This window comes from Pygocentrus nattereri, chromosome 6 (genome assembly GCF_015220715.1).
Source record: "Pygocentrus nattereri isolate fPygNat1 chromosome 6, fPygNat1.pri, whole genome shotgun sequence".
NCBI lineage: Eukaryota > Metazoa > Chordata > Actinopteri > Characiformes > Serrasalmidae > Pygocentrus > Pygocentrus nattereri.
In genome coordinates this window covers 22,240,696-22,268,491 of record NC_051216.1, presented here as the reverse complement: position 1 = coordinate 22,268,491, position 27,796 = coordinate 22,240,696, and the positions used below count along the sequence as shown (strand labels likewise).

At 39.1% G+C, this 27,796-nt stretch overlaps 1 long non-coding RNA gene across 1 annotated transcript in view; it reads right to left on the bottom strand.

Annotated features, from left to right (window-relative positions):
- Positions 1-4,033: 4,033 nt before the first annotated feature.
- The window catches only part of LOC108424281, a 33,789-nt gene continuing 10,026 nt past the window's right edge, over positions 4,034-27,796 (bottom strand). Inside the window, exons 3-6 of the long non-coding RNA XR_001857616.2 lie at positions 26,940-27,030; positions 13,925-14,145; positions 9,894-9,974; positions 4,034-6,263 (exon numbers count right to left, since the gene is read on the bottom strand). This is a non-coding gene — a long non-coding RNA (uncharacterized LOC108424281). The remainder of the gene's footprint in view (positions 6,264-9,893; positions 9,975-13,924; positions 14,146-26,939; positions 27,031-27,796) is intronic.

The window sequence follows — 27,796 nt, the reverse complement described above, 5'->3', positions numbered from 1 at the left end:
CAAGAGGAAGAAGCTGAGAGACAGACCCACGTGGGGCATTATGGTGACTCAAGCCTCATATATCATTTCTGAATCTCTTTGAAATCTCCAAAAAACTAATCAAGTGCCAGGAACCAGCAAGTTCCTAAAAACTTGGATGGAGCCAGCGGTTTTGCACTCTATAAAGTTTCAGTCGTGCTGGAGAAACTGCTGGTCTGAAGCAGCCATTTGACTGCATTGTGGCATAAATTTTATGGTTCACTTTTCATGTGATTACGACTCTTTCCTCCTCTGCTCACTACATCATGTTTTTCAAAAGCTCCCTGACATGTTTGTGCTGTTGCAGTGCAATTGAGAAAGGTAGATAACTGAAGATGGTACAAACTCAAATAAACCTCTATGGATGGGATGATACATGTTAGGAGTGTAGATATTCCAGCACCTCCTCCAGGGTAGTGGCACAACCTTCCAGCTAGTCTCAGTCCCGGCGCCCCCCAGCAGCTGGACTGTTTGATATTTATTACATGCTAAGCCAGCCACAACTTCTGGAAATTATGACATTTACATTCCCACTGGCTATCCGCACTGCCATGTCACAATGTCACAGTAATTCAATAGTTTTATTTGAGGCATTTAGTAGTGAGTATCTGACAAAATCTCACATCTGCAAACACACTCTACTTTGTTTCCAACAGGTGTGTTTTTGTTGTAGCCCCAAATCAGAAAACAGTCACGTTAAAACCGAGGTGGAAAATACTATTTATTAAATGCTATTTATTATTTCGAAAATTGGTATTTTGTGGTCTTAGAAGTAAAAGGTTCTATTTGACATTTTAACTGAAATTGAGTTACATACATTTTTAAAAAGTAAAAGGTTTTTTCTTGAATTTTCTCACATTTTATGTTGCCATTCTATTTGCAGTCCAATCAGTATGAATGTGTGGAAAAAAAATTTGAATCCATGTTTTAAACACATGCATAAACTCTGTACCTCGCTGTTTACAGAGCTAGCCTGGCTTTGATGAGGATGATGACGATATGTAACCCACTAAAATAAAATTATCTTTTGGAATTTTTAAATGATTTAGTAAGAAAATATAGTGGTAAAAGGTAAGTTGAAAGGGTAGTACTACTGCTAGCTAATTTAAAACATGAGATTTTTTTAGGTTATAAGTAGTTTCTTAGCCAAAGAGACTGATGTTAACCAAGGTTAGCTGACAAACCAACAAGCTAAATTATTATCTATCTGAAAACTGAGTTCAGGGAATATGGAATTTACCATCTAATATGTTTGGAGGTTACTGCAAATAAATAAATTACTGAAGATAGTTATCCTGCTCATCAAGCTGGTGTCAATTAGTCACCTAGCGAATTGATTCCCAGCTTAATTTTCAACTTAAATCAACTTAACCAACTTAATCAACTTTCAAATTAATTCAACTTAAATAATTTATCTGATTTGCAGTGCAGCAGGGTAGCTACCAGAGTAACAAGACAAACAAGCTCGCTAGTTAAAAGGCTGAATATTCATAAATCTCTGAAGTGCCAGTATATTTATCCTATCATGATGAAATGTTTTAATAAGTATTAAATGTGAATAGTACAATTTACTTGTCTCAGATTTACTTGTTCTTGAAACTTTTTCATTATTCATATTTGGAAATTTTATTCATCATCCAGATAGTAGTGAAAAGGCTCATGAACCTAATGTGACTTATTCAAAATAAAATAAAAGCAATGCAGTGAACTACACTGTACAATCCACATGTACTTCAATGTGTTATGCTTAAACAGCTCATATATTTTAAGTATTTATGTCAAGAGAGTTGCCATAAATACTTAAAACACACTTTAGGCAGACTCAATTATATTTTTTGTCCTTTGCCAATAGTTCCTGCACATTACAATGTTATTTTTTAAACATCCAATCACATTCATGTCAGAGTAAATTGAACTGCCTGTAACTTTACTATTTCATCTTTGTTCAAACTCACGTGCAGGTTTTTCTCAATCTGTTTGAAATTTATAAGCATTTAAGAGATTGTTGAAAGCTTTTAGACAAAGCTCCAGATTTCCAGTTACTTTAATTTAAAAAGTGTGCTTTCTTAATATTTGTTTCTGTTTAAAAAAAACTCTTACTTTTATATAATTGAGCATGTCTGAATGTAGATATGTTTTGACTTTCACTCAAGTCCATTTTTTGCTCCAGTCTTTTGATATGGTTTCCATACTTTCAGTGCAGTTTTTCTGTATTTTTCCATCTCCCAGTAAAACTACAGTGTGTGGTTGGCTATTTTACATGACAGTTACATGGCCCTTCCCTGTCAAAGTACATGGATCTTAGTGTTCAGCAACAAAATCCACCAGATTCTCTGGTAATAGTCAGAAGTCTGCTTTGTGAGTCTACCTTCAAGCTATCTAGAACTTGTACATCTTTTCATATAAAGGGTGATGTGTATATGTATGTACATGTATATCACATATGCATATAACTAACATGCATACACATTACCTTACATACATGATGAAACATACAAAGACAGACACGTAGAGTACCAAGAACAAATGTCTGCAATGCCTCATAAGTACACACACACACACACACACACACATACACACACACACACACACACACACACACACACACTCAAACACAACCCTACTAAGATGCTTGCTAAGTGGCATTAGCACTCTGGCATTCTGCTAGACTCACTCAGTGCAGTCATGCCTCCCTCTCTCTTAAAGGTCAACACACCTACTCAAGAGGCACCAATTGACTTTAGAGCACATTATAAAACCGCCTCTATCTCCCTGGAGCCCACCAGAAAGCAGAGGTCTTAGTATTTACGCTAAAATTTCCAAGCAGCAACTGTATTGTATTCTTCATATTTAATATAATAAATCTAATGAAAATGGAACCACCCTGTTAAAAAAAATAAAAGTTGGGCTAATTAGATGAATAAATGAATAAATAAATACGTTAAGCCAGTGAGGGCAGAGATGACTGTTTAGTGTAGTGTGATTAACCTAAGAGAGATGACATTCTGGAACACAAATTGAGACATAGGTAATTTGCGTAAGGCCATGCAGCAGGACAGGAACTCAGGGGCAGGCGGCATTAGATGCTATTCTCTATCACGCAATGCCATAAATGCATGACAAACATGGCCTTAATCATTTTTTACAAGCAAGGATATGCAGGGGGCAGCCAGTGGCTGGAGAGGTGGGGGGGGGGGAGGGCGCAGAGAGACAGAGACAGTGAGAGAGAGAGAGAGACAGAGAGAGGGAGGGAGGGAGAGGGAGAGGGAGAGAGAGAGAGAAAGAGAGAAAGAGAGAGAGAGAGAGAAAGAGAGAAAGAAAGAGAGAAAGAGAGAAAGAGAGAGAGAGAGAGAGCAACAGTTAAAGCCTCCTCTGAAACATCACTCGTCCTGCCAGCCTTTGATCTCTCCACCGCAATTACACTAACATCCAAACGAGCATCCAGTCGCCACCCCAACAGACTTCAAACATGCACATGTACACATTCTCACACACATACACTCTACTGTACCACCGTGACACATGCGCGCACACGCACACACAAAGGACCGGAGTGTCTCCAGCAGTGAAAATGTGGATGAAAGTCAGCTGTGTTGGTGCTCTGATCCCTGCATTAATGAATGTGTATGTGTCTGCGTGCTTCCTCATTGGAGCATGGGTCAGTGGGGTGTGCAGTGGTTAAAGTGACGCACTAGTGAATGTTTGGAGCTGTGAGTGGTTTCTGCTCTCCAGGACACGCACTGCGGTTTAGAGGCCAAAGCCCTGATTTCCCTTCAGCACCTCTCACTCCAGAGACACAGAAGCTAGGAAGCATCTTCAGCTGGAGAGCAATGCAAATTTCCCATACTTATACACAGAGACCAATCAGACTGTATACAAAATTCATGTACAGAAAAAAGCCCACAGAAAGGATTCCTGTGTGTGACAGTGGTGTACTAAGTAATTGTGTATACTACATTTTTAAGGTGCTACATCACATGCCAATCAAATGATTGAGCAATTATACAACAAAGCATTTTTGTAGAAAGTGATTTTTTTATTATGAAATGAAATTGTCAGAGTACATTTCACAATTCTGCATATCAATAATAATAAAAATGAAAGCACTAACATTTCAACACTGAAATTATTAAGTCCACAGGAAAGTCATATGTACCTTGTACCACAGATGTGAACTCTCCATACTGGGAATTAGGTTATAGTTTGAGCCATGCCATGTGCCTGTTACAGCATGAGGTCTTTCAGCATGTCATGGGCTGTGTCGTCAGAGAGGAAGTGTGTCAGGGTCCGTCTCTGTCATGGCACTATATGATGTAGAAGACTGTCTGGCATCTACATGATTACACAGAACTGAGAGTGAATAAGACATCTACACTCTTAAAAGCAAACACATCAAAAAGGGTTCTCCTTTTTTACAGAACCATTTTGTAAATGAGATGTGTGAGTGTAAAGAAACTTTCTAGAGTTTAAAGAACTTCCACATAATGCAAAGGCTCTTGGAAGAATACTTACACTGGTATAGAACCTTTGTAGTTTCTTCAAAACTTGAAAAGGTTCAACATACTCAAAAATATCTTTTTAAAAAATAGTTTGTCATGTAAGCAAAGTAGTTCTTCTTCAGCTTCACTCAAAGAAAAATTTTTGTGAAACCTTTTTTTGGTTTCAGGCTTCATGCACATTGCAGGAGGTGTGTGATAGCTAGCCTTTATCCAGCCAGCAATGACAGGACATTCATACATTGAAGGGGCTATATTCTACATTGTTTTGCATTTTTTTTCTTCTGGGCTTACTTATGATGTTTGTGGTTTCATATGCCAAAAACACAGCCATAATTCATTCTTACATTGAATCTCTGCTTAAGCCTTTAAAGAATTAAACAAGCTGTTTTTTTGTGTGTGTGTCTTCAAGACTCATGTATATAAAAGACCTCTATTCTGTTTGGCTGACCTGTACTGTGCTTTAAAGAAAAAGCTGCTGTCTTCAGAATGAAACATATATCCACCTCTTTGCGCAAACTCAAGGGCTGGATATGTACAAATATATTGTTTTTTGTGATATCACTGAATTCAGATTGGGTTGTTTTTGCAGTTTTGTTTCCATGTATGGACTGTATGTAGGGGGAGAGAACAGTTCTGAATTTTAGCAATATTTACATACTACTTCAAACACTTTAATTTCCCAAAATAAGGAACAATTTCATTTTCTGGAATATGAGCCCTTTTAAAAACATCTAAAGGACAGTGAAATTGCTTTAGGCACAAATTTACAGTAAGGCAACAGCTTTGGTTTTAAAAATATAGTTTTCAGTGTTGATCATGGCAGTAACATGTAGTTTGACTGATTTGCTGTGTTGTGTTGACAGCCACATGGCAAAAAATACAATTTTAAAAGAACAGGAAAAAAAATTCTTAACAAACACAAAACTTCAAAAGAACAGGAACATTTTAACTCTTTGTGTATGTTAATATAGCAAAAATGTATTCTAAACAATACTGGATCATTTCTATTGGTCCACTCATTATGAAATTTTAAGGAGATCCAAGTTTGTTTTGTTCTGTTGAGTTTGTTTTGCTGACATGATGATACGTAACAAAGGGATGCAATCAAAAACATTTTAGTTGCTCACTTGAATAATAATTCTAGGCTTAAAGAGGTTAAAAAATTTATTTACACAGTCCACTGATTAAAGCCTAAAATATGTGAATTCCTTCTTAGTGTGAGCCTCAGTTGCAATACTGTTAGGTATGTAGAAATATGTAGAGGTTAAGCAATGACAAAACATAAATAAACAAAGAGAAATCTTCCATCAGTAAGATCCAACAGAGCAGTACAGGAGACTTTACTTCCCTCTCTACTTCTCTCCTTTCTGTGACTCTCACATTAAAGGCTTGGATTGTAATTTGTCTTGTTGTTTGCTCTGAATAGACTTTGACTATGTCATCATCTCAGCTGTGAGAGAGAAAGAGAGAGAGACATAGGTAGGGTTGGCGACAGTCAAATGGCAGCGTGGCGTCGCTGAGGCAGACTGCTACCATTAGCTGGCTGAGAGCTGCATTTATTGTCCAATTAGAGGCAGGCAGATCTACCTGTAATCACCTGGTACAGGTGTGAGCCTGGCTGTGGTGCTCTGGCCAGGGGAAGCCACTCATCACCTGTCAGTCCTCAGGGCTTTGATCTTTGCATTGTTCCAGTGAGCGAAGCCTCGGGCCACTCCGGCTTCCAGACGCACTCACATGCTCCCGATGCTAAAAGAAGAGATTTATTGCATGCTCTATAACTTGAAGCGCACACACACACACAAACACATGCATGCACGCTATATGCAGAAAAAGCCTTTTGGTCGGGTGACTGATGATCTAGCAGTCATGAATCACCCGATTTATTCCGGTGGCTGACAGAGACAGAGAGGCTTGAGGAATGGTGTAAGGAGTCAGCCAGAAAAACAAGCTGTTTAACTCGTAAACACAAAAGAGCAGGGCAGTAGGCCAAATAACACTTCACAAGTACGGGTGATGAAATAAATATGCTTTTCACATCTGATGCTGATGTACATTGTTATATCTGTATACAGTATATCTGCATCTGTTTGGCCTACCTGTTTCCTTCAGAGCCCCCCCTCCACCCATGCTGTGCCCTAACTCTTCGAGTTTCAAGCTCATTTGAGAAGGGTCAGTGCCCTCAGGCCAGTGTGAATGGGAGTCTGTGAGTTGGTGACACTGGGATAAACTGGACCGTTTACACTGGGAAGACGCAGTAAAACTGGGAGACACTGTGGCGGCACATAATTCCGTATGAAGTCATTCCTTAAGGAAGTGAGGTCGTTTCCTGTCTGTGATAAGACACAGATGAGCCAATCACAGGCAGGTAGATTGTTATAAGTATATTATAGACATGGGAGTTAACGGGAATGTTATGCACAAACCACACGGTGCAGCTGTGAACTAAGAGGAGATATTTAACTCTTCTCAATCTGAGCTTGTATGTGGATCATTCTACTGAACTGGCTCAAAGCCAGAGTGCAAAATCCATTTTAGACTTTTACTCACTTGAACTTTAGACTAAAATCCTTTTTGATTTGAGTGACCTCATGTCTATTTTCTTAAAACGAATGATTGAATACTGCATTTTGTGACTACCAAAACAATCATAGCACTACCAAAACTGTACCAAATGTTTCAGTAGTCACAATTTTATCTAATTTCGAGTAGAACTCAAAAATGCTAGCCAATACCTGACTTGCAGACACAGCTTTGAACAGCTGTACACACATTAATTCATAATAAAGTAAACTAATTTAAGTTTATAGTGTATTAATGCATTGGGTTAAATAGATAATAACATAATCCTTGTAAAATATCTAAGGCCTGAATAGTTGACTGTTTTATATAGTTTACCATGACACTACAGTTTGAACTAATCAAAAATTAGAACTGTGCATATAATCACTGAGATATATATATATATATATATATATATATATAATCACACTAAGAACCAAGCCTGCAATGCATTCATAATGACTGCACAATGCACAACACACAAAAGTCTATAAGCCAGTTGGTTTCCCACAAGCATTTAGAGCTGAGACAAAGTCACACAGATATTGGATGAGAATTCAAACAGATCAAAGTGACATAATGCTCAGATATTTTGCAAACACCAGAAAACATCTGCACAGAGGGGGAATTCAAACACACAGACAAAACCAACGATTAAGAGAAAACAGTCATAGCCATCATAATACTCAGACAGGACATTTCTTATGATTTATTGGTGTTTGCCATGTGATATTAGTTAGCATGTTGGCTTCCAGTCTATGAATGTTTATTTTTTGGAATTTAAAGCGTTTCTCATGGTCTTTGATATCGTAAGAAAATTAGATATTTTAATGGGGAATAGGAACCATGTGGCTGCGGAGCTGTAATGAAGTGCAGAGTATTGGGGCAATGCTGGCTAAGAGCGAGTTACCCATAAGACCAGTGCAAAAGGGAAACCCTACATGTAAACATTATATGGTACGGTTCCCAGTCTGCTGTGAAGCTTTGCTGATCCTATAAAAGTAGAGGCTGTATTATGAGAGTGAAAAGCTCAGCTCCATAGAATGAAAGTGACAAAAAGACACTACTGCAATTTCCCTCTGGGATCAATAAAGGAATCTGAATCTGAATCTTAACTACTGTATATGAGTGTAACGTCACGGCATTCTTAAAGGGCCCATTCCATGGATAACAAAATTAAGTTTGAGTTTGAAACGCTATGCAAAAATTGTTCAAGTTGCAAAATGTACCATTCACTCCTCAGTCACAGTTCAAAAACAGGCTGTTTTGAATACATTGTTTCTGTAATGTCATAAGAACAAACTCATTTACATATATCCACCTATTCAGCCTACAGCAGTTTAGCCTTGCCCATTCACGTCTAAGTTCTAATGTTGTGTTTACATGTTGGCGTTAAGCAGTTGACAGCAAACTGAATACTGGAAACTTCCATTGTTTACAATGGAGCTGTGGCAGAAAATTCTGCAGAAAACGGAAAGTTCTGCAGACTGCAACGGTCAGTTAGTTTTCTCAACTTTTGCCATGGACCACAGAGGTGAAAAAACCTGGAAGTTTTTTTTTGGGGGGAAGCTAAACGTTGTTGAATTCCAGATTAACCTAGTATTATACAACAAAAAATAAAAGAGCACAGAGCATCCTCCTGCTTTTTCCACCTTAAATAAACAATATACACTGCTAAAGCTCTCCTCTAAAAATCATCCATTTTTTGCTGGAACATTTATAATATATGAGCTTTTTGCCATTTTTTTTTTATTTTCATCCCGATTTGGTCCTTTCCTATTCCACCCACTAGCTAAGTCTCTTCCAATCATGTGATAGCACCAGTGCTAGGAGGGTGAATGCTAGCACATGCTTCTTCCAAGTTATGTAAAGATAGCCACTTTTCAAACTGCTGCTAACACATCGTAATTGGGAGCTGAACTACTTTGGAGGAGAACATTAACTGCCAATGCTTTTGTGTCAGCTAACATTGAATTGAGTGATAGGGGGAGAGGGAGGCCTGTCTGATTTTAAGGGATAAAGAAAGGTTATGAATTATCAGCATTTTTAGCATTAAAACCACAAAAATGTTACAGATTTTTATAAAATGAAAACACAAGGGTCTTTCATTTTTAATGTAAGTCAGTGTATCTCAAGTAATTCTGAACCATTGCTCCATTGCTATCAGTCCATTCATCATGAAATCTTCTCATGAGCATTTTCAAAAAACAAATAGACAAACAACACAAAACAAAACAAAAGATAAAATAAAAGATTTTTTTCCTGACAGTGGTGATACAAGTCTACGTGTAAACAAAGTGTGAGTTCAGATGTAACATGAGCAAACTTGCAAGTTCTGTTTTTTTTTATGAGTTGAGGTGAGGCATCTGAGTAAGCAATGTGGCTAGGTGTGTTTTTACTATGTGTCACTTTGCTCAGTGGCAAGCAGAGAGAAGAGCTGTTTTCAAAAGTGAGGAGCTCAGAGTCTCCCCTCTCTCTGGGGCACGCTGGGAGAGAAAGCAAGGCCGAGCCAAATGAAAGTGCGTCCCGGCTCTGCGGGGAGTGCCTATAAAGTGCTCAGATCAATATCAACCCACACAGATGTCATTAGTTTGCTGAAAAATATAGAAAATATCCCCCCCCTCTCCTACCCCTCCAACCCCCCCCCCCCCCCCCCCCCCCCCCCCCCAAAAAAAAAAAAAAACACAGCATGCTTGGGCCTGTGATTTGCATAGCAGAGGCTCGGCACCAAACCGGATATTTTGACTTTAAGCATAGATGAAACAACGGGCCCGACACAGAACATTAATACTTTTGAGTGGAAGATCAAAGGCCTACCTCCTCTCCATTCCGATGGGGACAGTGGCAGACATGTTTCTTTTCATCCGAAGGCCGGTGCTTGATTCTGCACATTATGTCCTGTTTGGGATTAGAGGCGAATGAAGAAGCGGCCATTAAAGAAGATGAAACAGAGTATAAAAACAGCAGGACGCTGGGTAATTATTTCCTAAATGCACGGCATGCTGATGCAGCGCTGAACAATGCTGCTCACCCTGCTGCTTACAGTGAACAGGCGCCATGGGCATGACAGGAATGACACACATGCTTACATACACATACAAATGCATGCACAAGAACAGCTTGCACACATGCACACTTGTATATGTAAGAATGAGAGCACATATGCACACAGAGAGAGATGCAGACAGCCCTCCCATACACACATACACATGCCTTTATACAGATCCAGATGCCTCATCACAAGAGCATAATTCTCTGCATCCAACACATCTATTGACTCTCTTTACATGTTAACCTGGTTTGAATAAGAGGCTTTGAATAAAAAGGATTAAGTAGGAATGAAGGGAATTGTTCAAGCTTCGGTTCCCCTCTGCTTCGCTGCAGCGTACTGTCACACAGACTGTATGCTACAGTAAGGTATTAATTAACACTCTCATAGGAGCGGCTCTCAGGCCTTTTTCCCGATGCAGGTTGCTGGGGGTTTTGTGGCTTTAGACCACAGGTGTATGTGAACCATGAAAGGCTCTGGAAGTGAGAATGGGTGGGAAACAGGGGAGGGAACCAGTTATAAAATTTGCAATAAAGAAATTGAGCCTATTATTGTTGATGCAGCTCCGTAGAAATTAGCGGAACACATTCTTTTTGTTCCTGTCAACTTAACCTCCCCCTTCATAAAAAAAAGAAGGAAAAAAGGGACCCTCCTCCAGCCCCCTGTAACAGCCCACTCCCTCCCTCCTTCCCCTCCTCCATCCTCTCCTTCTCCCTCAGCCCTTCCCTGCACTTCACAATCCCTCGCTCCTTTTGAAAGGAAGAGGAAAGGGAGGCTGCCACTGCCTCAATTACACAAAGGCTCAGTGACCCCCGGCCGGCTGCATTCACTCACCCCTCAGCCCTCTCTGCAGGAATTCTAAAGGCCTTTTAGCCACGCAGGCCGAACACGGGCCACCCTCTCTCTCTCTCTCTCTCTCTCTCTCTCTACTTCTGTCTCACTGTCTCTCTCTCTCTCTCCTCCCTTTCTCATTGCACACTCTCTGTCTCTTCTTTTGCTCTCTCTCTCTCTCTCTCTCTCTCTCTAGAGAGATTAATCATGTGTGAAATGGAAACAGCAAACCGACGGTGGCACATGCTGAACCTGAGCCAGCTCAGCCTCATCAGCTAGCCGACACCACACAGCACCGCTCCGCTGGGCAGGTGTTAATAAAAGACACACGGCTTCACCAGGGTCAAGCACACATGCACAGGCTAACAAACACATGCACACACAACATGGAAGCAGAAAGACTTTAGGGGGTTTTAAGATTTTTTTTTGTTTTGTTTTGTTTTGTTTGTCAAGGACCAGGCGTCCACCTCTCGGCTCTCCCAACAAGCATTTCTTTGTTTTCTTTATTTCTCTCTCCGTGTTATCTCTAACAGACTGGAGTGACCAATAAAAATATCCTCTAATTTGACTCTGAATGCAGGAACGGCGTATTGTGCTGTAATTGGATGTCTTATAATAAATGCCTGTGAATGCATTATCAGCAGATTCAGGTCAGCAATTACTGAATCTGCTCACGCCTCATCGGACACAATCAGCTCCAACGCCACAGGCACGTCACACTTTTCAATCATCTCAACTATTAACCTGACAGAGGGCTTGGCTGATGCAAAACACACATAGAGCACACACTGATAAATTAATTATAGAGGTAGAGCGTACACCTGTCCAGTAGGAAAAGTTGCTGAAATGTGGCAAACATAAGTTGAATACACTCAGATCATCACTGCTGAACTCAAACTAGATTAGCAACTATTGAAGCCTCCAAGCATTAAAGAAAGCAGTGGAAAGTCTATAGAGGCAGGAATACATACAGTATGAAGATTATATAGAGGAAACAGTATGAAAGATGTTCTCTGTTGCAGCCTTTTCATTCCTTCTGCGATGCCAGTCAGCTGAATGTACTAAATCTCTCTTTCACTCTTTAAGAAATTAATCACTCCTACACCCCCCCTTTTCCTCCTGAACTGCCTTTGATAGGCCCTTTTCTTTAGCATCTAAAGAGGCCCTTCCATAGATTTCTCTTGGCACCAAGCACATACAACATTCGGCAAGAAGTAATGTAGATCATTTTTATTCATTGCCTCAAATTGTCAGCAATTATGTGCGTCAGTGGCCACCTGCTTGTCCTGAATGGTGGCGGGTCTGGCGGAGTTTGTGTGTGTGTGCGCATGTATGTGTGTGAGTGCAAGTGTGTGTGTGTGTGTGTGTGTGTGTGTGAGGGAGAGAGGAAGATTACACTAACAGGGGCCATGCAGGGCCCCCAGTCGCAGGTGAAATGGCCCTTCTTGTTAGGATAATGAGCGGTCAGGGTCTGCGTGTGCCCAGCCTGAAATGGGGTGGCTGAAAAGCAGGATTAGCGCCCCCACTCCCAACCCCCCTCACTTACACACGCTTTCTGCTGCTGTCTACAAACGGGGTCACAGCAGACGCTGCCCTCAACATGGCCGACACACGACCCAACACAGGCTGGGGGTTTTTATCTCTGCATTTAAAAGAGTGTCTGAACGCAAGCACTACACCAGCAGAAGCCCTTTACTGCTTCATTACCTTCACAATGTTGTTATGTTGCTGCAGCAGTGGCACATACATTTGGGTTAGGGATGCTCTGAAAATATATTTTTTTTGGCCAAAATTGAAATTCAGGACACACTGGGACAAAAACTGAAACTGAAAAAATAATGTTAATAAATAGTTAAATACATTAAATAAACTTACTAAAATGATTATAGTTTGTAGGCTGTCAGTAGATGTCACTGAAATCAAAGACTCTTGACAGGTGTTCATTCAAGGCAATAGATTCCACTGTTGTTTAGGTTGTAATTTGTACTTTCGAACTGACATTATTTCATAATTTCAAAAACTGTGGCTACAAATAGCATTGGCATTCTTTGTTTCGAGCATGATGTCATGTTTTCCTGTCGTGGGGAAGTTCTTGGCCGTTTCACCGTGTTTTAGAATGAACAGTGATTACAAATCTCTTGTCTAATGTGCTTCAAAAAAAACCTCAGAATAGATCCACATTGCCAACATTTTCAGTGCTGATCATCTGCCGCTCAAGCTGTTTGAATGCATCTGTTCTGACCAGCACACGAAAGTGAATGAAGCTGAAATTTCATATTCGCCAGACTTTTATTTATTTTTTTTATTGTATCAGTGGAATGGAATATAATTATTTGTAAAGTATTTTTGACACCTAGTTGTAAGCCTATTTAATCTTTGCTTTTTCAGTCAAAATTCTTTCAATGTTTGGCCATTTTTGGACAAAACTTTTTGGTCTCCAGAATTTTGGTGCATCCTTAATTTGAGTATAAGGCTTTAACCAGCCCTATTTATATAGCATAAGAGCAGTGAAAGAAAGAAGACAATAAGGAAAGAAAGAAAAAAAAGAAAGAGGACACTCAAGCACACATAAGCACATCTCAGCCAAGAACAATCTAAACATTTACTGTATTAGTATCTAATGTGGAATTGTGGGTCAACCACTGTATAGCCCTTTCCCACAATGCCTTGCGGTGTGGTGGGTGCACTGAGCGCAACCACTGCTATGATTTGAGTATTACTTCAGAAGAAAAGGCGCTGGTGGAAACACTTTCATTAGCGTGGTGGGGTGACCCAGGTTCAGCCACTGAATAAGTATCTCTCTATTAATGATTTCTGCAGCAGAAAACCCCCTGACCCACCAGCACTTTCAATCTCTGCAGAAAAAGAAGAGAAATAGGCTGGGGGGGTGGGGGTGGTGGGGGGGTTGCAGGGGTAGAGAGAAGAGGAGGAGAGGAGGAAGTAGGGGGGGGGGGGGGGGAATACATACATTTGTCAGGTTGGAACAGTGCAGGGGGGCTGTGATTTCAGACATGCTGCGAGGGTGTGGAGAGCAAAGCATGCTGGGACATCGATTGGTTGGAGTTTCTCGGCAACACCCCTCCTGGATGTCACAGAGCGTGTGCATGTGTCTGTACTGATGATCCAGGCGATCACCCCCTCACCCTTCAGACTCACACACTGCAACCATCACCCCTCTGAAACTCACACCTGCAAATAAACACACACAGGCTTACAATTACTACAATTACCCAGAGCCATGCCGTCAAATGTAGTGCAGTCTATGTGCAGAGGACACACACATAAGCCAGAAAAATCAAATATAGGGTCTTACAAACAGACGCACACATACAGCGTCTAGATTGTGGAAACAGATTTGCAGGTGTGAACACCCACACAAACAAGTGTTATATACTGTAAATGTTGCACTGCATAAACAGAAAAGGGAAAAGAGTGGTAAAGTGCTTTGAAAATCAATCAGAGAAATATCAGCTATAATGCAGTTCAAACCAAATACAATACCTCCACTTATTTCCCAACATAACTATGGACGCAATATCTCTCAAGGCATTTTGGTGTAAGCCTTCAACAAGGATGCTCTCCCTGAATGCTCATATTGAAATTTGTTGAGAGATTGTGTCTATAGCCATGTTGCAATAAGTAGCAGTCACTATGTTTGTACTATTTTTAAACAGCAGTTTTACCCTTTATTATTCCTCTCTCTTACACAGATCTCAGATTCATCAACAGTACCTTTCAAACCCTTCCACAAGCATAATACTGAAGATCTGAAAAAGACATTCAAAAGTCAGAGGAAAACCTTATAGTGGTATGCAAAAGTTTCAACACCCTTGGAAAAATTATGTTTAGTTGATTTTCTAAGTGAATATAATTTAACACATCCTCTACAGGGAACACAGTTAATATGCAATTTTTCTGCTAATATAACATTTTGGAAAAAAATAAAACATACAATATGAAAATGTGAAAAGTGCTATAACTTTTGCACAAGCCACAGTTTCTTTTAACTTTTTCTTATTTTTTTTTTTTTAACCCAACATCTTCAATCCTGCAAATAAACAGTAAATGTGCAGAAAAAGTGTGTTCTCTGTAGAGGATGTGTACTTCCCTTGACTTAGAAAATCAATAGTTTGGGTCACCCAAACAGCTGTAATTAATAGTAGATCAGAGATAAAACAATTCATCTGCTTAAGAGAGGGCACATTTAAAGACAAATACATTAAAAACAAGTGTTTCCAAAACAGGAGTTCTAAAAAGTATGAAAAATATAGAGAAAATAGGACTCCAGACAACCATGCAAGACCTGATTGACCACCAAAAATGTTACTTACTCTTATAATCTCTACTTAAAACTTAAAGCTTCATCTTTAAAAGATCAAGCTCTTCTCTTGCTTCTGAATAAATTATTTTATGTTTCTGTCCATCCTTCCACTGTAAGATCTCCTCAAAGTTTGAAAGGATGTGTAGCTGTATATTTGCAAATATACAGCTACACATCCTTACAGATACCAACCTTCTCAGAACAATGGACTGGCCACCCCAAAGTCCAGATCTCAACATCACTGAATGTGTTTGGTATTGCTTGGATAGTGAGAAGCAGAAAATGCAATGACGTCTAAGAGGTGTGGGGAAAAATCTTTGAAAAAAAAAACAAGAGCAAGTCTCTTGAAAAAAATGTAGGCTGGGAGAAATACTAAATATGGAAAATTTGGTATTTTTTGTTGAGCTTTCTGCATAATGTTGCTGCTTTGATTGGAAATTAAATAAATGAAAGGTGGTCTCTGACTTTTGCACAGTATTGTAATTTGTTGTAAAGATTAAACAATGTATCATAGCCCATGCACATTCTATCACCTTATTGTGCTACTATATTCTTAATGTGAATTTTATGCAGTAGACTAACTGAATAAGTGCTAGAGTGTCTGAAAATGCTACGTAGAGAGTTCACAGTCCTTTCTTCTCTGCTAATCAGGGTGTGTTGTTGGTAGAGCAAAGGAGTGATTAGATAATAGAGCACTTAAGGCCCGATTCACTAGTGCTGTGAACAAAAGCTAGATGTGCTTGTGCACATAGCAAACAATAAAGAAGTACATATAGAAGTACAGTACAGTATTATATATATATATATATATATATATATATATATATATATATATATATATACATATATATATAAACTAATATAGTTTGTTCAGAAATCATTTCTATCTTTTTTAAACTTTCCTTGAGGAAGTCCAGTATTCACATTTACTTTCCAATAAGTAGTTGACATCTTTCATTAAATTAAATCACGTGTGCTGGTAATTGAACAAATTCTTGGAATGACTGGAGAGCACTGAGAAGTCAGGAGGCAAACTTGTGTTTTTCTAATTGGGTTCTTCTAAACAGGATATTAATAATTGTTTTAAAACCAATAAATACAAATAAAATGTTCTACTCTTGCTGCCGATCTGAAAAAAAAAGAAACCACAGGGGTTTCTGTACATCCTTCCACTGTCAGAAGACAACTCAACACTGTGAGTTTGAAATGATGTGTAGCTGTTATTAGTGAGAAAACAGACATATAGGAAGAAAGTTTGTAAATCAAACAAAGACACTTCTGGTGTTCTCAGAACAGTGGACTGACCATCACAGAGTCAAGACCTCAACATCACGGAATGCGTTTGTGATTACTTTGATATTAGTAACCGTTTTAAAAATGATAAATTCCTGTTACTTTTTACTATATTTATGTTTATTTGTATTTATTCTAAGACTGGAAATCATGGATTTTCAAGGCTAATTTTGACTCCAATTTCTTTATAGCCAAATTGGATGATTTGGATAAGAATTGTGTCTTTAATGCAAAGTTCACACTTTTTAGTACTTTCAATTAGCCAAATACCCTATATATAAATAACATTTAGTCTGGCATCTTAGACGAAAAAGATCAGTGACCTATTTTAACCTTTATAAAATGTACAAATTCACATCCAGTAGTATACAGTGGCAAAGATTTAAGCTTTTACCTTAAGCATTTGCCATGACTTAAAGTCAAATATTTAAGTCAACTAATAAGAGAAAATTGTCTAAATGTAAAGCTTTGATGTAACATTGGTACTTTATCATTGACTTATTGCAGATGTCCAGATGAATGACATTTCAGTGTCGAAACACATGAGCAAGTATGTTTGGCATGTACTTGTTCTCTCCCTCTCGTGTGTTCCTTACTTTCCTTCAGGCAGTTTAACTGAGACCTCAGTGGAGCCTGCTGATGACAGCACAGACCTACTGCAGACTATACATCATGCTAGATCTTCACACCATTCATCACAGGTGTCATACTAACTGTGGCAAGCAAGTTTCTGCGATGCTGCATTAAGAAACTATTGATGATTCATGCTCATGATGATTCATGCTTCTAACATATATCAAGGAAAACAGAATAGACTATTTAGTCTAGATTATTTGTTAGGCATGTTTATTTAGATTTTTCTGAAACATTTCTCTAAATGGGGCCTGGCTCGGCTTGGGTGTTCCAGTTCAAAATTATAAAAGAGTTTTTCTTGTTCGCTTACACAACGATGGAGGTAGAAGTCATTAAAAAAGATGGGGAAAAAGATGAAAAATAGGCCAAAACCTTTCTAATTGTTTAAAAATGTAATGTTGCCAGAACTATTTCCCATTTTAGTTTACTGTTCTATGTTCTATTCTCTGTACCAGCTCCAGAGGGACAGTCAGTTCTCTGTCAGCTCTAGAGAGTTAATGTATGAGGCTTAGAGAGGTTCAGTCCTGCTTGCTGTGCCCCAAGAGACCACTTTACACTTCAAATCCTCCTTTGCTACATACATGCGCACACACACACACACACAGTGATGCTACTGTGACAGATTATAACAACATGTTAATACAATCAATTTTGGATTCAGTTTTGAAGTGCTCATTTGAGGCAGCACAAGTAGTACAGTCAGTAAAGCATGGCTGGGGAAAATGTCTTCAATTCATTTCTACTTCAGCTTACCCTCAGACTACAAATTAACACAAACAATGATGTAACTGTGTCACCAGTTATGATACCATAGAACAGAAGACCCTCGAAAGTAATAAGTAAATACATCAAACATACAGTACTTATTTTCAGGCCAAACAGCCCTGTTCCTCATTTGTGTCATCTGAGGCTGTGCTCTCTGGAAGGAGCTGTCATCAGGCTCTTGGTCGTCCTGCTGAAATGAAGTTATCCAATTACTCTGTGCCTAATCAGCCTGTTTTGGTTGCTCTCGTCTCTCTGAGGTACTCCACAGTATAAACAGTTCACTTACTGCACACAGAAAGGGGCTAATCAAGGGAATTATTGTTTTGCTGCTCCAATTTGCCAGCTACGAGTTCGGCACTGATTGGGATGAAAATGTGCTATTGTGTGGCCTGTTCATGCTTGAACTTCAAGTGAAAATAATGCAATGTGAATCGCTCCTGGATGATCGGAGATGTATGAATTAAAAGAGAGGTTTGCACAGCATTTAAACTGCATTGTAATATTAGGCTTTATATTTTCAATTTCTTTGGGGATGCCCTCTACATTATATGTGTTTTTTTTACAGCTCAGACAACAACTTAAATTGTATGAATGTCTTTAGTATATTAGAACCCTAATGCACCACGAGAGTTTAAAAAAATGAGTTCCTGGACAAAACAATTACTTATCATTAACAATTATAATCACAAAAAATGGTGAGCACTACAGCCGTAAACTCCAGGTGTATAAAGCTCTATTTGTACTAAATGTAAATAGGACACTCAGGGAAAAACTGGACTAGAACTAGAAGAATCACAGTACGGAGCTCTGAACTGGCCCAGCCATTTGCGCATTTGGCAGTGATGCAGGACTACCATGAACACGGGTTCAACATCAGACACCCTTGATATACACGAAAACAGATAGATGAAAGGAGAATGAATACATGCATACAATGTAAGCGACTGAAGATGATAAAACACCCTTTTAATTCTTTCAGAGATCATAAGACTTTCTTACTGTACCAGAATAAGGAATCTGCTGCTGTAATCTCCTCTGGCACAGGGATCTAGGGAAAGAGATGAGCTTTTCCGTAGAAAAAACGGAAAGATGTCAAATTTTGTTGACAAAAAAAGTTCTGGGCATATTTGCCCTTGAAGACAAACTTACTTGAGTCAGACTTTCTAAAGCGGCTATAAAGTTATCAACAGAGTTCCTGATTTAGATTCTCTCCCTGGCAATTTGAGTGGATGATGCCTAGGTATCACAGTCACAGGAATAACCAATCATTCCATGAAAGCTGTCCAGATGTGGGATGTGAACCGGTTTCCTCAGTATGAGACTATATCCTTTAGCAACCCACGATGGTGGAACAGATGTTGTGGCACTTGGAAAAGTGCTTCTTCAATCTGAAACATAGTAGGAGGCCTTGGAAGTAGAATTGATACACTGTCACTAAGATTGTGTATTACCCTCTGACTTGGAGGTCTTAATAAAGTTTCTGTAGTTGGTGCAAAAGCTGAATGGATGGAGTTCATTTTCTGGTCTGTAACACCACATTTTAAATGTTAACTCAATGGCCAAGATCTCAAGGCTACCTATGTCATAGTTCCCCTGTGCCACTAACATTTCCTTAAAGAGGTACATATATGGGATTGGAGCCATTCAGGTTTGTCTGCCACTGGAACATTATGACCCCCACTTCCACCTCAGTATATACTTCCACCACAATCAGTAAAGTCTGAATGATGTAGGACTGATGGTGTGGTTATTGACTGTTTCAGGTCAATAAATCTCTTCACCAACTGGTGACCAGAAGAGGGTCAAGCAAAAAATTCCTGGACCAACATCCTTTCTCTGTTCCTGAAACAACATTCCATTTGAACAATCAGTGCCCTCTAATGTCATTAGTGTGCCTGTTACTCCTTTTCACTCCAGAATGCAGTAGTTAGTTTCTGCATTTCAAATAATAAAATTAAGAGAGTGTACAAAATAAAGAAAACATGACATGAAATATGCATACTTAATAGCCATTCTACCACATAGGTGCACGATACTGGTTGTAACTTATTTGTTGATACACAGTTCAGCAGCTGCCCTTTACTTCATCCATGCAAAAGGACCACCAGACGACTACCATTGAGCAGATATCGTTTGGTTGGTGGACCATTCTCAGCAAAGAACCATCATAGTAGTGTCATGGTAGTGTGTTACAGTGGTATAAGAGTATTAGGTAAGGCAGTATTAGGTAATTAGGTAAAGTATTAGGTAATTGCTGGGTTTTTAATTACCTCAGTGATGCTCCTGGGTTGAGAATGGCTGACCACTGTAAACATCCAGCCAATCTACATATTATGTTACTATACAACTACATATTGCTGAAAAAAAAATGTCCAAATTGGTAACTTTACAGGAGAAAGAAGAAAGCTACTTTACTTTTAATGTAAATCAATGGAAACATACGTTTTTGCCAAGTCATATTGGGCCATTTATTTGGTCCATTGTTAATGAAATCCACACACAACATGCATTTTCAAATTATGTCATAAACAAAAAATGACAAAAATAGAGATACAAGGTTTTCGTCCGACAGCAGCGATATATATGCATTTTATTTAGTACAATATGGCATTTACAGGTTTGACTACAGCCCATCTGATGCACAATTTATCAGCCATACTCTACCCTATCCATCAGTAACCACCAGACCACCACTGAACAGGTGTTATTTGAGTGGTATATCTTTATTTCTCCATACAGTGCTGTGTATTTGCCCCTTCCCAATTCCAATTTTTTTGCATATTTTTCACAAGTGAAAGTTTAGATAATCAAACTACCTTTAATAACCAAGTAAACACAAAATACTGTTTTTAAATGATGATTCTGAAGGAAAAATGCTGTTCAGTCCTACCTGGCCCTATGTGAGAAAGTAATTGCCCCCTTGGCTGCTAAATCAATTAGTTAACCAAATTCAACTGATCATTGGGTTCAGTTTCATGAGACACACCCAGAAAATATTATTGCCAGACCTATTGAATCCAAACATCACTTAAATAGAACCTGTCTGCCATTGTGAAGTAGGATAGAAGGTCTCAGAAAGCAGCACATGATGCACAGATGCGAAACAAAGTCATTGAAATCTATCAGTCTGTAAAGGGTTACAAAGCCATTGCTAAGACTCTTAGAGATTTCAGTGAACCACAGTGAGAGACATTATCCACAAATGGAGAAAACTTGAAACAGTGCTGAATCTTCCCAAGAGTGGCCAGCCTACCAAAATTTCACCAAGAGCATGTCAATGACTCCAGGAGGTCACAAAATAACCCAAATGATCATCTGAAGAACTACAGGCCTCACTTGTCCCTGTTAAACTTAATGTACACAATTCCATAATAAGAAAAACTCTGGGCAAACATGGGATCCATGGGAGAATTACAAGGCACAAACCAGTTCTGACTAAAAAGAACACAACGGGTCATCTTGCATTTGCCAGAAAACATGTAGATGACCCTAAGACATTTGGGATAATATTCTGTGATGAGTCAAAGGTGGAACATTTTGGAAGTCATGGGTCCTGTTACATCTGCCTTAAAGCTAACACCATATTCCACCATAAGAACATGGGTGAAACATGGTGATGGTAGTGTGATGGTTTAGGGCTGCTTTGCCTCAGCAGGACCTGGACGATTTGTCATGATTGATGAAACCATGAATTCAGCTATCAAAAAATGCCAAAGCAGAATGTCTGCCAGTCAGTGTTCAGGCACAGTTGGGCTATGCAGCAGGACAAAGCATATAAGCAAGTCCACCTCTGAATGGCTCAAATGAAACAAAATTAAGGTATTCGAGTGGCAGAGTCAAAGTCCTGGCTTGATGTGGCAAGACCTTAAAGGGGCAGTTCATGCTCGAAAACCCTCCAGTGTAGCAAAATTAAAACAACTGTGCAAAGAAGAGTGGGCACAAATTCCTCCATAGCAATGTAAAACACCTATCGCAAGTTATTGCAAACATCTGATTGCAGTTGTTACTCCCAAGGGAAGCACAACAAGTTATTAGGTTTAGGGGGAATTTTTGAGACTTTTTCACATGGGTGACATGGGTGTTATCTTCAATAAAAGAAATTATCATTTAAAATGTACAGTTTGTGTTTACTCATGTTGTCTTTAGGTCATATTAAAATCAGTTGGGTGGTCTGAAACATTTCAATGTGACAAATGAGCAAAAATAAACAAAATAGGGTGGGGGCAAATATTTTATCACAGCACTGTATATCATTGTTGTCATGCAAAAACCTTGTTTCTCTGTTTCTGTCATTTTATTTTACTTCGTAATTAACAGACACTCAGAAATGGGACAAACAAAGTATGCAGAGAAACAGGACTATAGTCAGTAACTGTAGAACTACAGAGAGCACCTATAAGGTAAATTGAGTTGATTGGATGAAATTGAACAAAAGTACATACAAGAAGGCCTACTAATTGCAGTGATCAGTCAGTGTGTGTTTTATATATATATATATATTGGTCGTCGTGGGCCAGTTGAATGGCCCCCAAGGTCTCCCGATCTGACCCCCTTAGACTTTTATCTTTGGGGTCATCTGAAGGCAATTGTCTATGCTGTGAAGATACGAGATGTGCAGCACCTGAAACTACGGATACTGGAAGCCTGTGCTAGCATCTCTTCTGCGGTGTTGCTATCAGTGTGTGAAGAGTGGGAGAAGAGGGTTGCATTGACAATCCAACACAATGGGCAGCACTTTGAACACATTTTATAAGTGGTCAGAAACTTGTAAATAACTCATGAAAGAATAAAGTTACATTAAAACCAAGCACACCATTGTTTTTCCTGTGAAATTCCCAATAAGTTTGATGTGTCACATGACCCTCTTCCCATTGAAAAAACTAAAGTTGGATCCAAAATGGCCAACTTCAAAATGTCCGCCATGGTCACGGAAAAGTTTTCCCCCTCCCATAAACTAATGTGCCACAAACAGGAAGTTAATATCACCAACCATTCCCATTTTATTTGGGTGTATCCATATAAATGGCCCACCCTATATATATATATATATATATATATATATATATATATATATATATATATATATATATATATGTATTAAACATAGATCTACAAATACATTATGTGCTCCGTGTTGTCACTGCTTTATCTGTTTATCAAACATTTAAGCTAAAAGAATCTTGACACATTTGACTCATATCCATGTAATTTTTTTAAATGTCTTGTTGCACATCAGCTACAACATTGCAAGATCTTCTTAAGTCTTGTGCTTCCTAAACATATACAGAGATTGTACAGGAAGAGGGAAAAAAGCAAAGGGAAATCTCCACAATTAGTCCTTTAACGATGGGTCTGTGTAGGCCTCTGTGAAGACTGCTCTTACGAGGCTGCGGCGCCATGGCAAGCCACAAGGAAGACTGTAAAAGCGAGTCTGGGGAAGAGGGGGGAGCTTCAGAAGTCAAGTCTATCTGGCATTTAGCATTTTACTGCTGAGCTTTAGTTACTGTATGTTTGGAAGGCCCATTAGCAGGTGTGTCTTTACTGTCTGACCTAACAAAGGCCTTTATCTTTAAAGGAGTCATCAGCCTCCAGACTGGATCGTTTCACAATGAAAACAGACTTGCCATGCATCAACACTAGCAAGTGAGCACAACTACTCGCGTACATACATGCACACACACACCACTCACACAGATCCACCCATATATACATCCCCCCACATATACACACACAAAGTGCTTTTCCTGTGCTTTAAGAGGATGACACAATTCAGACAGCTGTTACAAATATAATGAGTAAAATAATTGAATTGATCTGTTGAGTCCACTGATAAATTTTAATGTATGTATTTGTACTAGAATTTTCTTTTTAAATAAGTCACATCTCTAAACTGTGAATAACATTTTTACAGTCGAGGTGGTGACAGAAATTTAGTAAGTGCACTGGATTTATATAGTGCATTATAGTCAAAAACTAAAATGCTTTACAATTAATGAAGGTTTTCCAAACTTCAGTGTATTGTATACAGTGCATAAAATGAAGCCAGACAGCTTTTCTGATGGATGTATTTGTTCTCAGCTCTAATGTGTAAGACATTATCAAGGAAAGATTTACTTGATGTTGGTAACTCAGAGATCTTTAAATCTTCCCTTCAAATTTATTTATTTTTAATCGTAGAATTAAAAAATATTAATGTTATCTTATGGGAAAACATAAACGACACTTTTAAGATTGATGCAGATAATGTTCCTGCTCTATCTTCAGTTGATGATGGCTAGAAGGTCATGTGATCGACATCATTCACGCAAATTACAGTGCTCAGTGGCAGTTGACTTCCTTTGCATGTATTCACACGTAAAAAGGGAAGAGAACATCTAGCTCACTTGCATTCCTTGGCTTGCTTTTAAGAGGTTCTACACAAATACACGGCTGCAATTGCTCTGGTATTCAGAGCCATAAAAGCTACTTTATGAGTCTGTCAAAAGAAGCCTTTTACCTCTGTTTTCAGAACAGGAAAATAATCTAATAATACTCATACATAATACAATGGCCTGGCTATCTTTGAGCTGTAGTTACATGGGTACTTGACAGAAGTTGTAAACAAGATGAATCCATGTTGTGTAACTTTGACATTTAGAAAAAATCAATTCACTTTTTTAGTGCACATATAAACCAGTATAATGCTAATCAATGGCCATTTTAAACCTTCATTAATGCAGAATGTCTCATCTTTTTCTGACAGACATATCTCTCTGAAATGTAATAGCAAAACATATCAATTCACAAAGATAACCAAGGTCAATTTTCCTGAAATACGTAATTAACATAATATTAAAAGGGGAGAAACAGTGGGAAATGGTAATATGTTGAGAGATTTCACCTGATAAGGAACATAACCTTTCAAACTAGCTTCAAGATTTATGCAGGCAAAGAAAAGATGGATCAGGACAGGCCCAGATTTCATTAGCTTTGAGAGACAATAATGGTTTTCGTTCCTCTTTCATTCGAGCCCACTCTTTCTGTCATTTCTCCTAGCCCGGTGAGTCTGAGTGGAGCCTGATTGAAAGGAACCATCATATGCACATCACTGTTGCCCCACATCATTCAGAGAACAAACCGTTTTAGATCCTTAACTACAGCAGCAGCACTGATTGCTCAGGCACTGGCAATTTCCTAACCAACCACCACCTGAACAATGATGTGTTCAGCCCTCTTCTCCCCAGCCTTTCAGAGGAGGAATCATTTCACAGTTTGGAACGAGATCTCCATAGCAACTCCTCTTTGAGGGGTTTAGAATCACCATCCAGTAATTCTATGATCATCAGGCACAGCCATTCCCAACCGTTCTTTTCACAGCGGCCGCAGAGGGGAAGGTGTGGGGGCTGATGTGGGTGAGGGGGAGGAAGTGCTGAAATTCTACAGTCTATTTCAGGCAATTCATCTAGCCAGTCTCCATTAGAATTCAAAATATTTCGACCTTCAATCAAGGAGCGTTATGTGGAGCTGCTGTGATCTCCAGTCAAGACGAGCAAACGTTTTAGTCTAATCACCCAGGACAAGTGGAGGCAGACAGAGGCTCCTCAATCGGAGACAAATCAAAATGCTCATTTTAAACGCTGACAATGTCTCAACACACACCACAAACACACAGCCCTGGATTTAGACCCCCTCCTCTCTTTGTGTCTGTCTGCAAATGGATCTCAAAATACAGTAGATTTGCTCAGTGACTATAATCACATTTTTCATTATGACTTCAGACAGTGTAAATGCATCATTGTGTACTACAAATTGCATATATTTTTATGCGGTCTTACATCTAACCCACTGCCAAAGGCCTCTGCCTGCTCCCTAGGTATCATAGCTCTGTCTGAAACCCAAAGCAATATCAACCTACAGTACAGAGCACATATGTTAACAGTAATCGTTCTGGTTCTCTTTTAACTTATAAATTCTTAACCCTTTGCTAATCATTCCTAACCAGTTTGCTCATTTAATTAAACATCCATGTTTTCCCTGGATGATATTTCTTAAAATGTAAAATCAAAGTTTTGCATTTGACATATTGCTTGAGCACTCAATTTACCCTGACGTCATTTTGTGATGCATGGCTCTCCCTACAGCCACTGCCGTCTTGAAGTGCTGAACAGTGTTTCAGAGTGAAGCCAAGTGACAATTCACTTAGGTAGTCAAGATGATGAGCACTCAATGAGACTAAAGTGAAAGCTGGGATTACAGCTTGACAACACTTTACATCACACAGCAGCAGACTGCACTTGTTAACCTTCATTTTAAACCATGGATGGAAGGGGAGAGAAAAAAATCTCACTACTGACAGAAAAACAGAGTCTTCCCACAATAAATGGGCAACCCCAGCATTGTTGTTGTAAGCTATGCAAAAGATTCTATGGTGACAGATTGTTATCATACCAGGGGTACAAAAATGTATCATTATATTACTATAACCACAACAGAGGAAAAAAAATCCTGAGCACACTATATGAAATATGAAATTCAGTGAGCCTCCGACAGCTTAGAGGTGCCAGCCACTGTAATTCAAGACTTTGTGGTTATGCCTCAAACCAATCATAGCAAGGCATCTCCATATAGCATGTTGTTTTTATTTCCATCCCCCTGCTATGGATAAACACAGGAGGATTTCCCTGATTGTCCGACATTATTTCTGCAGCTTTATCAGGGATAAGGCTCTGTAAAATAACGACCTTTCTCCGTTAGACTCAGCTATTCCGCTGAGACTATTCCACATGCTTCTTGCTCTGAATAGACGCACACAGGTGCTGGTGTCACTAGCGATTAGTGAAAAGGAGGGTTTGGAGGAGCCAAGTAAAACAGCAGTGGTTCAATTGATCAGCCACATCCAGGCCATGCAATGTGCTGCGCTGCGGCATTTTGGCTGCTGTAGATATTGAGCAAGAATAACAGGTCAGGATGAAAAGAAGCTGTAAATGCGTACCAGACTGAGGCAGCTGGGAAAAGAGGAGTGGGTTTCCTCGCTGAGAGCTGGGGACAGGGCAGGGAGCAGAGCAAAACTTCATTCCTCACCACTGCAAGAAAAAACAAAGAAGAGATGGTCTGAGTGAGTGGGGACAATTCAAGAAATCTCCAGGAATAGAATAGAATAGAATAGAATAGAATAGAATAGAATAGAATAGAATAGAATAGAAAATCATGTGTAGGGAGAGATAAGCATTTATCCTTTCGTCCCACAGCCCATCCCCTTCACATAAATGCACACACATATTCACTAGTCACAAGTGAGGCAATGTGAGCATTTAGGAATGAAACTTTTCCCTCCTTCTTAGAACATAAACCGTTCTGGAGCATCAGCTTTGAGAAAGCCCTCTAATAGTTTGTATCTTATTGTTATTGTATTGCATTGAATGGCACAGAGTTCTGCGTTCAACTCTGTTTCTTTTTCTCTTGGTGTCTGTGGTGACATTTTGTTTCTAGCAGTATCTGAGCTCAGGACTGTCTTTTTCTCTAAGCTATTGGTAACCAGCAAAGATACTTTCTCTAGATTGACAAAGCACTTCTTGTAAGTCGCTCTGGATAAGAGCATCTGCTAAATGCTGTAAATGTAAATGTAGTTTTTGGAAGCATGTGCTGAAAGTAAATCCAATGTTTACACACAATTTTCAAAGTCATTAGATGGTAAAAAGGAAAAAACAAAATAAATAAAAAATCAACGAACACACAGGACTGAAAGAGGTTGAGCAACTCCAGCTACTTTACCTTAAAACAGCTGACAACTGCCTGGCTTTAATCACACTGCTAAACCACTGGCTAAATGTATGGATGCAGCCATAGAGC